The sequence below is a fragment of the Phoxinus phoxinus genome (assembly GCF_949152265.1).
Source record: "Phoxinus phoxinus genome assembly, chromosome: 7".
Classification (NCBI taxonomy): Eukaryota; Metazoa; Chordata; class Actinopteri; order Cypriniformes; family Leuciscidae; genus Phoxinus; species Phoxinus phoxinus.
In genome coordinates, this window is record NC_136882.1 from 37,570,422 (window position 1) to 37,584,282 (window position 13,861).

Consider the following 13,861-nt stretch of genomic DNA (forward strand, 5'->3'; position numbering starts at 1 on the left):
ACCATTATTTTAAATTGTAATAATCTTTCACAATATTAAAAAAAATTCTGTATTTTTGATCTTGACTTATCTTTGACTTGATAAGCATAATACTTCGTTCAAAAACATTAAAAATAGTAATGTTTCCAAAATTTGACGGTACTGTAGCCTATATATAAGTGAAAATGAAAGGAATGATACACTGATTTATTTTTATTATTTATTTTTATTTATTTATTTAGTTTTTATTAGACATTAGGAGAAACATGAAACATTGACAACTATAACAAGACATCCAAAAAAAATTGTAAACCTAATTTCTTTCTTGTTGTTATCTTTTTGGATGTCTTGTTATAGTTAAATTAACGATGTTATGTTGTGAATAAGCCCTTTGGTGACGTCACGCCGCTTCCTTCAAGTGCAAACGAACGTGAACCGTCACTCTGCCGTTGAAGATTCACACACACACGCGAGCTCTGAAGTCACACACACACACACACACACACACAGCACTGCTGTGATACAGATCTTCACAGTGCTGTCGGACTCTAAGAAACCCTTAGGAAATTATCTGTTTTCACATTATACGTTTCCTGGATGGTCTATATTAAAGTGAAAGCAAAAGGTGAGTGATTGTTTTCATTAATCTGCCGGAGATCGCGCGTCCTCGCTGAGCGGCGCGCGCGTCCGTGTTGGCTTGTGGATAGTAGTTGCTGTTGTTTGCGCTCTGAACCAGATTGTTAAGTCACAAACTCACCAAAAGATGTGTTATTAATCATAATCTGTTGTTAAAGTGATCGATTGTCACATGTTTAAAAAAGTATATGAAGCCTGTCCAAATATTTAAATTAAAACGCGGCTTTTAAATCTTAAAATCCTGGGTATAGTAACGTTAGTTAGTTAACGTTAGTTGACGTATGACAGGCACGTCAAGTGCTCCGAGTTCCTTTGTTTACATTAGCATCATCTTGTTAAAGGCTAGTTTACATGTCAGTGAGGCTTTTCTTCTCATTCAGAACCAATTTTTATGTTAACATCTACATATTTTATGAAGGAAAGTGCATACAGTAACTGTTTAACTGTTCATAAGTGATCCTTTTGTTCGACAGATGGTTTTTTAAGTATAAATATTGCGTCTCTCAAATAAAAAGAGCTTATAGTAAAGCCTAAATATGGTTAAGATTAATTTCTTCCTACCCTCATCTTTGATGTCAACTGCAGTTAGTAGTAGAGGAGTGAAAAATGAAATCGTGTAATTTTTCTTAGTTTTTTTAGCTTTGCTTTCAGTCAGAAAATGTTTTTTAGGACTCTATTGCTAATGCTGATATTTGGTCTTTTCTGTTTTCTATGAATTAGCCTTTACCAGTCAATACAAGCCTTAGCAATACATATTATCTTAAACAAAGCAGCTTCACCGACAAATTGTCTTACTGTCGTAGTGGAAAGGAAAAGACTTAACGTTAGTAGGAGTGGTTTGATTTTACAGATGTTATTCTGGGTGTGATATTGTTCCTTAATGGATGATTTATGACAATATGACTGTCCTCTTTAGATGTAATTTTGTTTTTTATTATTAGATAAGGTGGTAATTATGCATAAATGCTTGATCTAAATCTTCTAATGCATAAACTGTGTTTGTACCTCTTAAAATGCATAATTTTGGAAAAAAATCTGAGTGAGAGAATCTTATTTCTAACTTAAATATACTTCTTTTGTGATAATGATTCAGGCATCAGAGGGTTAAAATGTCCATATTTAAGAAGAAAGCGGCGTGTTTATGTATTGTAAACTCAACAGTTTTAGAAAGTTTTATAGTGATGTGTTGCTTGCTTGTTTGTGAGGAAAGGTTGTTGAAATCTATGGGATGTTGAAATGAGTTATTGAGCCAGATCACCTTGGTCTGTTTGACTTTTGAAGAAGTATTGTTAACATGCCTCCTCTCTTTAAATCCTATTAGATATATTGTATTGTTCGTTTGACCTCTTGAACTTATGTTTGCTTGCATAGGATTCGTCCAGTGAGATATGGTGATCAGACCTTGAGACCTCAAAGGGTGACGTACTCACAAGCCAACAATTCAGATTCAATCCTGTGACCGAGACTTGTTGTCATTGGCCATAAAGATAAAAGTGGGTGTTTTATTGTAAAAAAAATTGCTGTGTCTCTGGATGAGAAAATGTATCATGAAAATGTCAAGGCTTTTTCCCCCTCTATAAACTTTGGGACTAGTTTCATCCAATGGGTTTCCCTCATCCCTCGTCTTTGCCCCCTTTTTATGTTTAATTTTTTTTTGTAAATGCTCGGCTCTTTTGGGTGACCAGCTGAACTGAAGACGCCAGAGAGCCGAGCGTCTTCCTAACAGCATGACATTGTGCTGTAAGCCACGAGAGATCCGTGAAATGAGCTTAAATCTCGCCGTATTTGAGCTCTTTATACCAGCTGTGAATGAAGTCTCAGCACAAGACCGGTTTCAACACTGAAGCTTCACGAAGAAGAGCTCAAATGCATGAGAATTTGCATCTGCGAATAATTTTTTAGATTTTTTTGGGGAGGAAAAACAGCCGTCTCACTTTTGAAATGGGTATTTAAGTTTGAGTCAGTGCTACATTTAGTTAGTTATTCCCCAACACTGCATCAGAACAGCGTTCAGTGGTTGTTATTGATGATAAGTGCTTTAAAGCGCAGTTCTGCGTGGCGTTTCTTTGAGCTAATGCAGGGGAGCAGCTGTATTGCTGAGTGTCTGTGTTCTCCGCATCTCTACTGGGAATGCGCATCTCTTCTCGTCCTCGCTGATGCATCGACCGCGCAGCAGCTGCCTGATTGTGTGGAGATGCTTGGAAACCATTAGTGGAAATGAATTGAAAGAAACCGAAAGACCATGCTCTTTTTTTTTTTCTCTCTCTTCTCTCTGCTTAGACACACACGCTCGGAGACATGGATTATACTAATACATTCTCTCAAACTCGCGTTTTGTAGTGCAAACAAATGCCTATTGTTGCTTTCTGTAGAGCTGCAGTTGCACACAAAAGCGTCCTGTGATGTACTTGTTGTATCTCAGCTGCAGGAAGAATCCACAGCTGTCAGGACTTGTTTTGTGGTTGTACCTTTATTTTGCCACTTGAAAGAAAAAATACAGTTTCACAAACAAAGTCTCTGTTGAAACCAGTTTGGACGCGTTGCTCAGAATCATTTATGAAAGAAAAAAAAACTCTTGAGGTAGTTATTTTGAATATTTATATGAAAATACAAAATAATAATGAATTAACTAATAGCAAAACATGCAAGGTTTAGACTGTTTACTTCAGCAACTGCAAATGTAATGGTTATTTTCAGTTTATGTGTCATGGGAGTTGCATTTCCCTTGATCTTTAGAGATATAAAGACACATTTGCATTAACGATGCATATTTGGAGTTTAGAAAAAGTTTACTCAAGTCTCACGGTGAGGTAAAGAGGAAGTAGTAGATAATATTATTCTAGAACCAACAATAGCAGATGAAGTAACGATAAGAGAAAAGTGTGTCAACGCCTGTACTGTGAGTCTGTGTGCTCATATTTTCTGAATCCTTAGTTGTCGTTGTCGTTTTTTAAATATGATATCTCATAAATTAAGGTCACTATAGCCCAGAATCTAAATTAAAGTTATATTTTGCAAACAAATTGAAGCCTATTTTTGGAGATTTTTATGCATTTAATTAATTACTTATTTGAGACATATTTATTTCATGACAATTAAACACGTTTTGCCCCAAATCATCATTTCTGTAATGCTTTTGAATTTTTATTTATTAATTATTCTTGAAAGGTTCTCATTAGATTCCATTTACAGTATTAAAATTACTGAAAAGAAAATCAATTTTTAATTTAAATCAGTGAAGTCAGTACAACAATACTAGACATTTAGGCTGAATACTTTAAAAAATCTTTCAATATGATATAACATTTATTTTATTTGTAATGGAATGGCATCTGGACATGTTCTTGATCGGTTTCCCCCGCAGACAACCTGATTGTGAATCGAATTAAATATGTAAAGCACACACATACACACACACACACACACACACACCGATGGATTCTGCTTTTGAAATGCTTGACTTAAACAGCTGGAAGACCCGCAACGATGAGGGAAATTAGATTATACTGGCCGTTCTGTGAATTCATCTGGCCAGAGATTCAAATAATAAAGCAGAGTTGCAGTCAGAAGGTCAACGCAGATTTATTCAGAACTGTCATCCTTGAAAGTGCAACAACCGCCCATGAATACAAACCACTCTGCATCATAGTGTGGTATTTAAGGGGATGAAAAATAACACGGTGCCATTTGAATGTGGCGCATGTTATCAGGCTCTGCTCTCCCGACAACATTAGCTCAAGGTTACAGTAATAGTGCTTGAAGCAGCACTTTTAAATGCTATAGCAGAATCCCTGATTATTCCAAATGTTACTCGCATGCATTCATATTGAATTCAGAATGAACATGATGCAGCTTCCGATCGCAGTGTCACATTTGTTTGTTTATCGGCTTTAGTTTAATACAGTGATAAAGCCACGAGATTAGAGTTATTACTATTTATGTTCTGAAACTGACTGGCTTATTGCTTTTATAAAACAGCTGTATAATAATAGAAACCCATTTTTAATTAATAGTTACATTTATTTAAATAAAAAAATATGATTTTGGCACATTTTTTTGCAGTGTTGTTGTAATCATTCACAGTGATTTTTAATTTAATTAAATAAATAGAGTATGTGCTGCGTGTTTCAGAGTGAAGCATGCCACTGTGTACCTTCTTGTAAACGGCTAATAATAATAATGGTATTATTATTATCATTCATGTAATATAATCACGAAATTTTGGCCAAATTGTGCAGCACTAAACCTACACTAGTCACGCAGGATTACGAGGGTTTGTCAGATTAGTGGCTTTTGATCTAAAAATGTATTTGTTTCCTCACATGTCAGTCAGATTATTATTAATGTACTTTAAAAAAAAAAATTCTGATTAAAAAATTTGATCGCAATTTAAAATACTTTTGAACAAAATATATAAAATATTTTATTTTAATTGCATTTTAAATCACAATTTCTATCAGAAAAAAATCCCCAAAGTGTGCAGTCTGTTTCAAATAAACCCGGCCTTAAAGGGATAGTTCACTTTAAAATGAAAAATTCTGTCATCATCATATGCACACACCCTCAAGTTGTTTCAAACCTGTATAAATTTTAAAGAATATTTTGAAGAATGTCGGTAACCATACAGTTAACTGGTCCCATTGACTTCCATAGTATTTTTTTTCTTCCTACTATGGAAGTCAATGGGACCAGTTAACTGTTTGGTTACTGACATTCTTCAAAATATCTTCCCTTGTGTTCAGCAGAAGAAAGATATTCATACAGGTTTGAAACAAATTGAGGGTGTGTGTATATGATGACAGAATTTTAATTTTACAGTGAACTATCCCTTTAAAGAGCACATCAAAACAATCTGTGATTGTCTGCTTTTTAGGGATGCATAACGATTAATCACAACTAATCGTTTGCACAATAAAAGTTTTTGTTTACATCATATATATGTGTGTACTGTGTATAATAATTATGTGTATATAAATACACAAACATGCATGTATAATTTTAAGAAAAAAATCTATTTATATATTAAGTATTTATAATTATATATAATATAAATTATATTTAAATATAAACATGTAAATATTTTTTTAATATATACATGCATGTGTGTGTATTTATAAATACATAATTATTTTACACAGTACACACACATATATGATGTAAACAAAAACTTTTATTCTGCAAACGATTAGTTGCGATTAATCGTTATGCAGCCCTACATGTAATATAATAACAAAATTTTGGCCAAATTGTGCAGCACTACAACAAACCTACACTAGTCACGCAGAATTATGAGGGTTTGTCAGATTAGTGGCTTTTTATCTAAAAATATATGTTTCCTCACATGTACTTTTAATGTACAAGTGGACAGTTTAAAATTGATCAGATGTTAGGGCTGATAAAGATCTAAATGTGATTTTTTTTTTTTTTTTTGATTAAAAAATTTGATCGCAATTTAAAATGCTTTTGAACAAAATATATAAAATATTTTATTTGAATTGCATTTTAAATCACAATTTCTATCAGAAAAAAACCCCCGAAGTGTGCAGTCTGTTTCAAATAAACCCGGCCTTAAAGGGCACTTCCAAACAAACTGTGATTGGCTGCTTTTCTTGATAGTCTTTTCACGTCTTAATGTGCAGTTTTGGGCCAGAATAAGTTGCAAATGCAAACTGGACAGAATTTGCTAATAGTCTAAAGTCTAGATGTGAGAAAGAATAGATTCTCGCTGCTTGATTTTGAAATGGACCTATTATTTCACATCAGTGTTTTGCAAGCAATCATTTAGTCATGGAGGGGAAGTCCATGTAGATGTTTTACTGGTTGGGAAATGACTAATCGCTGTGGTTTTGAGAATGGGGTCATTAGATGAGTCTGAGTCTGAGTCTGAAGGGGGGGGGGGGGTGTTCTTCCATGGCTAGAAAAAAGGGGGAATATTGGGTGTGTTTAAAGCAAATGAACCACAGGGCCGTCAGTAATTAGGGCAGATTTCTTGATGCGAGTTTTGCGTCTGCACTGCACCATCCATCTTTCACTTCTCCCGCTCGCTCTTCCACAATCCTCCTCTCATTAATCAGGACGCTGGACTCCTGCAGGTCTGTCTTCTGCCGAGCCGTTTGGGGGTCTGAAGAAGACAGCGTTTAGAGACCCCACAATGCAGCAGAATAAATGTGGCACGGCTTTGAATGCATAATTTAATATATCTCCTCTTTGTTTCTGGTTAATGTTTTGGAAGATCGTAGACGTGACATGAGTCTTTTTGTGAGTTAAGTACGGTCTCGGCTCAGACGGCACACCCACGGACCGCCCGTGATCCGTTCACTCATGCGTAATGCTCACAACTGGAAAGCGCTTGTTAAAAGTGCGTGCTCAGATTGTGTGACAGCAAGCAACTTTCAGGAGGATTGTGCACTAGTCACTCGCGGGATTACTAGGGTTTGCCTGGTTAGTGGCTTTTAATCTTCAATAGATACCGGTACTTAGTTTTGAGTGAACTCACAAACAATTCAGTTCAAAACAAGCAATGTTTGGTCACTTTAATGTACAAGTGGGCTGAATAAATGGTCTAGATGTTAGTTCTGCATGATTTGTAGAAAAAAAAAAAAAAAAAAAAAAATATATATATATATATATATATAATTTTTTCCCCTTTTTTTTCTTCATCTTTCTCTCTCTGATAATTATTTGCAATTTAAAATTAGATTACAAAATATAATAATAAAAACCCCTAGGTCTGCGTGCTTGTTTGTAGGGCTGCACAATTTTGCCAGAATTTTGGGATTATATATAATTGTATATCAGATTATATATATGTATAATAATAATATTAATAATAAATAAAAATTGCTAAATAAAAACCAAATCAGAACATTTACCATTGTAATTCACTACAAAAGAAACAAATTGAGTAGGCTATTTGTTAATAATAATAATAATATATGATAATTATTAATAATAAATAAAAATGACTAAATAAAAACAAAACAAAAAAAGAAAATTACATTGGTAATTCACTGCAAAATAAAATAAATTTAGTAGGACCTATTTAAGAAAAATATAAGAATCATTATTATATGTCATTATTAATAATAGTTTCATTATGAATAATTCATAAAAATATAAAAATTCTAAAACTTACTAAATAAAAACAAAATAAGAAATTGCTATCGTAATTCACTGCAAAATAAACCATAAGTAATAATAATAATTTTATTTTACATTCACAACTGTTCAATTTCAATACTCTGTTAAATTTTCAAACGTTAATCCATCAAACTTTTATTTTGCCAGAATACCGAAGGGAGAAGCTTCTCTTTTGTTGATAAGCGCTTCTCATTACAAGTAAAGGAAGATGGTGCATGTTTCAAATGCAAGCCATATTGTATTTCTGTTGTATTTTGATGAATTGTGCAGTCCTCCTCCCAGATGTCATGCTGTTAGTCACAGGCCTGTAGTATGTGATACTAGGTTAAGTGTAACACCCATGATGACTGTCTCTCTCACATTTATTTATTTCCCTCTCTCTTTCTTTCCTTCTGTCACGACTTAAGTATCTTGGATGTCACATGTGCTTTGCTCAGGGAGGGACTGAGGCTTCCTGTGGTGTTAAGAGCTCATGTTAAAATGCCATTGCTTTTACCTCTTGTTGTTTGCATGTTTGTCATAGGCTGTCACAGGCAATAATTCCTGGTGAGTAAAACAATGGGGAATTTAACTTCAAATTGGGATTTCAGTGACGACATTTCACTCTTATTTAAAGGGGTGGTTGTCGATTATAATTGCACGTTTCTAACTGTAGTTAGTGTGTAATGTTGCTGTTTGATCATAAACAACATCTGCAAAGTTACAACGCTCAAAGTTCAAAGCAAAGGGAGATATTTGCTTTTAAAGAAATCGCTTTTTAAGGACTACAACAAACGGCTGGTAGAAACTACACGACATTCCTCCCGGGTTAGTGACATCACCAACCCTAAAATTAACATAAACCCGCCCCCGGAACACGATTTGTAGATTATCAAGACAGAATATGCTAATCAATGACTAGAAGATAACTACACATAAGCTTCATAAATTCATCAACTAACCATTAAGAGACGTCCTGTTGCTTCTACATGTTGTCACTTCTTCTTGAGTCTCTCCATCATTGTCTGACTTCGGTTTGAACATAAAAGGCAAAACGTTTTTGAAATTTTCAGTGCATGTGTGTGTGTGTGTGAGGTAATGAAGCTCCGCCCCCTGTGCCGGGAGCAGCAGCTCATTTGCATTTAAAGGGACAGACACAAACAAACGGTGCGTTTTTGCTCACCCTCAAAAAGTGACAACTTTAACATGCTATATAAAAATATCTGTGGGGTATTTTGAGCTAAAACTTCACACACACACTCTTGGGACACTAAAGACTTATTTTACATATTGTGAAAAGGGCATTATACCCCCCCTTTAATGTAGCCTAATAGGAATTATTATGAATAATTTATTTTATAATATATAGGCCTATTATATATTCTGTTTATATTAATTAAATTAATTGTCTTGATATATATACAGGCTATCTGAATATTTCTTTATTGAGTTTAAAAGGGTGACTAAAAATAAATATTCATACATATATGTTTACTAATGCATTTTAATGTGTGAAAAATGACAGGCTTCTGTAAACTTTGTTTTTGTGATGACTTGTTTATGGTTCAAACTGATTCACAGAAACAATTTTTAATTTCTATTAAAACTTTGCATTTCAAAACTTAAATCACAAAATGTGAAAATAGTTTAATGATACTTGGGAAACGTAATGAGCGAATTAAAAGCACACACAAATATTGTGATTATTATTATAATGCAATTGATTGGTATTGCCCAGCACTGTAGAGCACACCATAGATCCTGTCAGATATTTAGTGTCAGAAATTTGGAAAAGTTAAAGTTAATGTTACTGTGAGGTTTCAGTGTTTATATGATTTGTCTTTATGCACTTGCATGATGGTTCAAAATGTTAGAAATTGATTGTAGGCATCCTGACTTTGATTGAGCATGTTGCTGCAAATATATTCACATGTTTCCTTCTAGAATCCACATTTTGAACAGATTATAAGATTAGATTAGATTGAGCATCCAGCAGTGGGAATGGCCACTATGACCAACAGAACCGAGATAAGATCGCTGGCATCGCTGCATGTGTGAACGTCCCATTATTGAGATTGATGTGAAGGTGACCTGTGTGTGAAATGTGCTGCTCTTTGTTTTTTACTCTCCGAAAGCGTGCGGCCTTGTTAATAACCTCTTGCTCACCGCTGCTCTATTGTACTCAGTAAATACCAGCTTTACACCACAGGTCTGTGAGAGCCGTTTACCTCATACACACACAAACACAGGTCTTTTAACTCCAGCGATATCTGATTTATATCTCGCACACATGTCCTATTATTTTACTTGCAAGTTAATCAGAGATTATCCACACAAAAAAATTGAAAAAAATTGATTTTTATATTTCTATCTAATGAAATGCAATCAATAAAATCATAATTTAGGCTACTTATAAAGTACTTTAAAAACCATAGTGTACCACAGTGCTGTACATTTTCCAATTAAATAAAATAGAAAACTAAAAATGTCATATTAGAGAAAGAGATATAAAATAAACACCACAAATCTGCTCAAACTTATGGGCATTAAAAAATGTCTCATTAAACAAATACATGCTTCATTTGCATTTTTATGCATGTGCAATATACAAAATATTGTTTGTCAACGCAATCATATTTTCTGTGGGGCCCGTTAAATATAGATGGTGCTGAAAATCAGTTTTAAAATGATCCTGTTGTCTTCATTGAAGTGAATGGTACACATGATATGACAGTACATATTATTTTGTTATAATCTGATGGTGTTTGACAGGCAAGGAAAAAATGTTTCTTGTTAGAAAATGGAAGAAGCGGAGCTCACAAAAGTTCATTATTTGCTCGTGTTTTAAAGCTTTGCCGGGTTAACATTTCATTGGCGTTCTGTTCTGACATGATGCACTTTTTCTGAGCGTGTACGCGCGCGAAATTTTTCTATTTTCATGAATACAAAAAAATGGTACAATATGAAATTTGGGTGACCCTCCCCCTAGACTTAAAAAATTTGGATGACCCTACTTTTATGTAAGCACCCTCACTATTTTCAGAAGCACCCTCAGTGATTTCTAGAACCGGGCCTGTTGAAGCGTAGTGTATTATACAGTATCTATCTATGCAATAGTTTATTGAGCATTTTCTTTTAACAGTTTTAAATGTCAGTTACTGTGCGCGTGAAGAACAATTATAGTGCTCTGACTCCAGTGTTGAGAGAAACCCGGTAGAAAGTAACATGATGCAGCAATAAAGTCCAGCAAGATAAAGTTGTTTAATGCAAAACCGTAGACCTTTATCTACAGATCAAGTATAATTATAGTAACTTTGAATCATCTTGGAGAGAGTTTTTCATCGTGTTGTTGACTCGTCGTAACCGAACGCGACGCACTGTTTGATGCTGAATGGAGAATGACTGACAGCCGCAGCGGAGGGAAAAGTGTACGTGATCTTGAATTTAATGACTTAAATATTAATTTCTATCTCACATTATACTATATAATGGCTTCAGAACACTTATGATATAGTGCACGACAACTTTATGATGCTTTATAATGTTTTTGTCCCTTTTGTGGGGCTTAACAATAGCACAGAATATACGCACACATTTTTTTTTACATCTCCGTGTCGCGCGACACAACGAATCGATAATAAAATACGTTGCCAACTATTTTAATAATCGATTTTTATCGATTTTATCGATTCGTTGTTGCAGCCCTAGTGTGCAGTGCCGTACAGCAATTCGTTACATCGCGAGACTTGATATCACGCGATACTTTCTGACGCGGAGGCCGGCGGCCCGCCGGCCCAAAGTTGCAAGTGTGGTTTTTCCGCTCACAGGCGCTCGGGGGGTGTGAGACGACCACCATTCAACCCGAAAAAAGTCATATAACTATTCCAATGACTCCGAAGCTGTTCGGCTAACGTAAAAAAAGTTACTTAGAGCACCTTTAAGGACCCCACACGAGAAGGTTTTCGGCTGAAACTGAAAATGTGTCTGGCAACATTTCTTTGGCTTTATTTACCTGTATTCTGCCGATACCCGTCACATTCAAATCAAGATTTAAAAGCTAAATGTGAAGCTCAAGGGAGACGAAAGAGACACTTAATCTGGTAGTGTCACTGTCACTATAAAAATGAGTGATTGACATATTTAATCTTTTGTTAACCCCCTGGATTAACCATTCTTGAATTTCAGATCGGCTGAGGCTCTCAAATGGCAGGTCTTGAAATGAAAATGTCCTAGTGTGATTGTTCGCTGGCATGTTCCCGTCTCTCCAGGAAACGGTGTATCCTCATAATCCGTCATCTCTGTTGGAGTTAAGGTTATAGGGTGGGGTGTGGATGAACAGGATAGTCTCTATTTTCTCAACATAGTTGTTCCTTACTATCGTTATCATGAGTCCTGTCTCACGAGAAGACAATGTGTCTGGCTCTCTCTCTCTCTCTCTCTTTAAACAATGGCAGAGAGACCGATCTGCAACTTAAGCCGTCTCTTTAACGCTGCGCTTCAAAGAGTTCGTGGAAAGAGCTTCTTTTTTCTTTTTTTTTTCTTTTTTTTTGCAGTGACCTCCAGCACTGGATAAAACATCATAAAAGTTCATGAAAGAAATCAAGTCATTCAGTCACACACATTCCGGCAGTTTGTAAAGGCAGGAAAGACCAGTCGTGATGCAGAATGTCTGAACAGGAGACGAGCTCGCGTTGGAAATATGCATGCTTTGTCTTGTGGGGAAATATATGATCACCTGCCTCTGACTAGCAGGTTGTGTTTGGCAGAATCATATATATATATATATATATATATAATGAAAGGCATTTATAGTCTGGTTTCTGCAGGCCTGTTGTGTTGCTTCAGTCAGGTATGACTGACAAAGATATGTGCGTGCAAGGGCCGGGGGATGAACACTAAATGTATCTCAATGTTTAAAAAGCTGAAACATATCTGAAAAGAGGTATCTTTATATGTTTCAGGTTTTTTTAACTATTTCTTTCAAAAACATAATCTTACCGTCCCAAAAACTTTTGAACAGTGTATATGTGTGTGTGTGTATATACTAGGCTATTACAGGTTAAACTCGAAAAATTAGAATATGGTGCAAAAGTTCATTTATTTCAGTAATTCAACTTAAAAGGTGAAACTAATATATTATATAGACTCATTACATGCAAAGTGAGATATTTCATGACTTTATTTGTTATAATTTTGATTATTATGGCTTACAGCTTATGAAAACCTTTTCACAATATTCTAATTTTGAATTTGGGGTTTTCATAATCATCAAAATTATAAAAAAATAAAGGCTTGAAATATCTCACTTTGCATGTAATGAGTCTATATAATATATTAGTTTCACCTTTTAAGTTGAATTTCTGAAATGAACTTTTGCACAATATTAAAAATTTTCGAGTTACACCTGTATTGCTAGTCCATAAACAATGTACACATTAACTTTTCGAGCTGTTTTCCTTCAGTGCACTTTTCACACATGCCGTCACACACACACACACACACACACACACACACACACACACACACACACACACACACACACACACACACACACATGCCTATATATTTAAAGAATATTTAGAATATTTATATTATATATCTAATTTATACATTATATTTATTTTATTTCTATTTAATGTCTTTAGTCATTTTAAAATTTAGTTTAATGAAAACATTGTTCATTTAAACATCCGATCCCAGATCTCTCACCCATATGAACGGGTTAAACGGATGCCTGTTCTAGTATATCTGTGAGGATCTTTAGCCTTCACAATGATTAACATTGCTCAGAGTGAGTTTCCCAGGCAGCACAATGCTTTTCCCCTCAGCTGTTTTGTTCATCTGGTGGTAATTTCCATAAATGTCAGTGTTGAGACTTGAGAGAGGCCATACAGAATGACGTGACTTTTGTAAGAAGCTCATCTCTGTCAGTCTGTCTGTCTCCAGTTTCATTATCTCTGTCTGTCTGTCTCTCTGTGAGTGTCTTAAATCAGCTTGTTCTGTATGATCGGTAATTCGAGACCGTGTCAATGCCTGCAGCTAAATGAAAGTAAATTCAGTCCTGTGTTAAATTAAACAAGGTTCTCTATTTAATGACCGAAGAATAATTGATGCATTGCAAATGCTT

The 13,861-nt window shown here is 34.9% G+C and overlaps 1 protein-coding gene across 8 annotated transcripts in view; it reads left to right on the top strand.

The window, feature by feature from the left end:
• The first annotated feature begins 389 nt into the window (after positions 1-389).
• baz2bb (bromodomain adjacent to zinc finger domain, 2Bb) overlaps positions 390-13,861 on the top strand; it is a 96,169-nt gene continuing 82,697 nt past the window's right edge. For all 8 annotated transcript variants that reach the window (XM_079618689.1, XM_079618694.1, XM_079618691.1 and 5 more), the window contains exon 1: positions 390-604. The gene's annotated coding sequence lies outside the window, so the exon portion shown is untranslated. The remainder of the gene's footprint in view (positions 605-13,861) is intronic.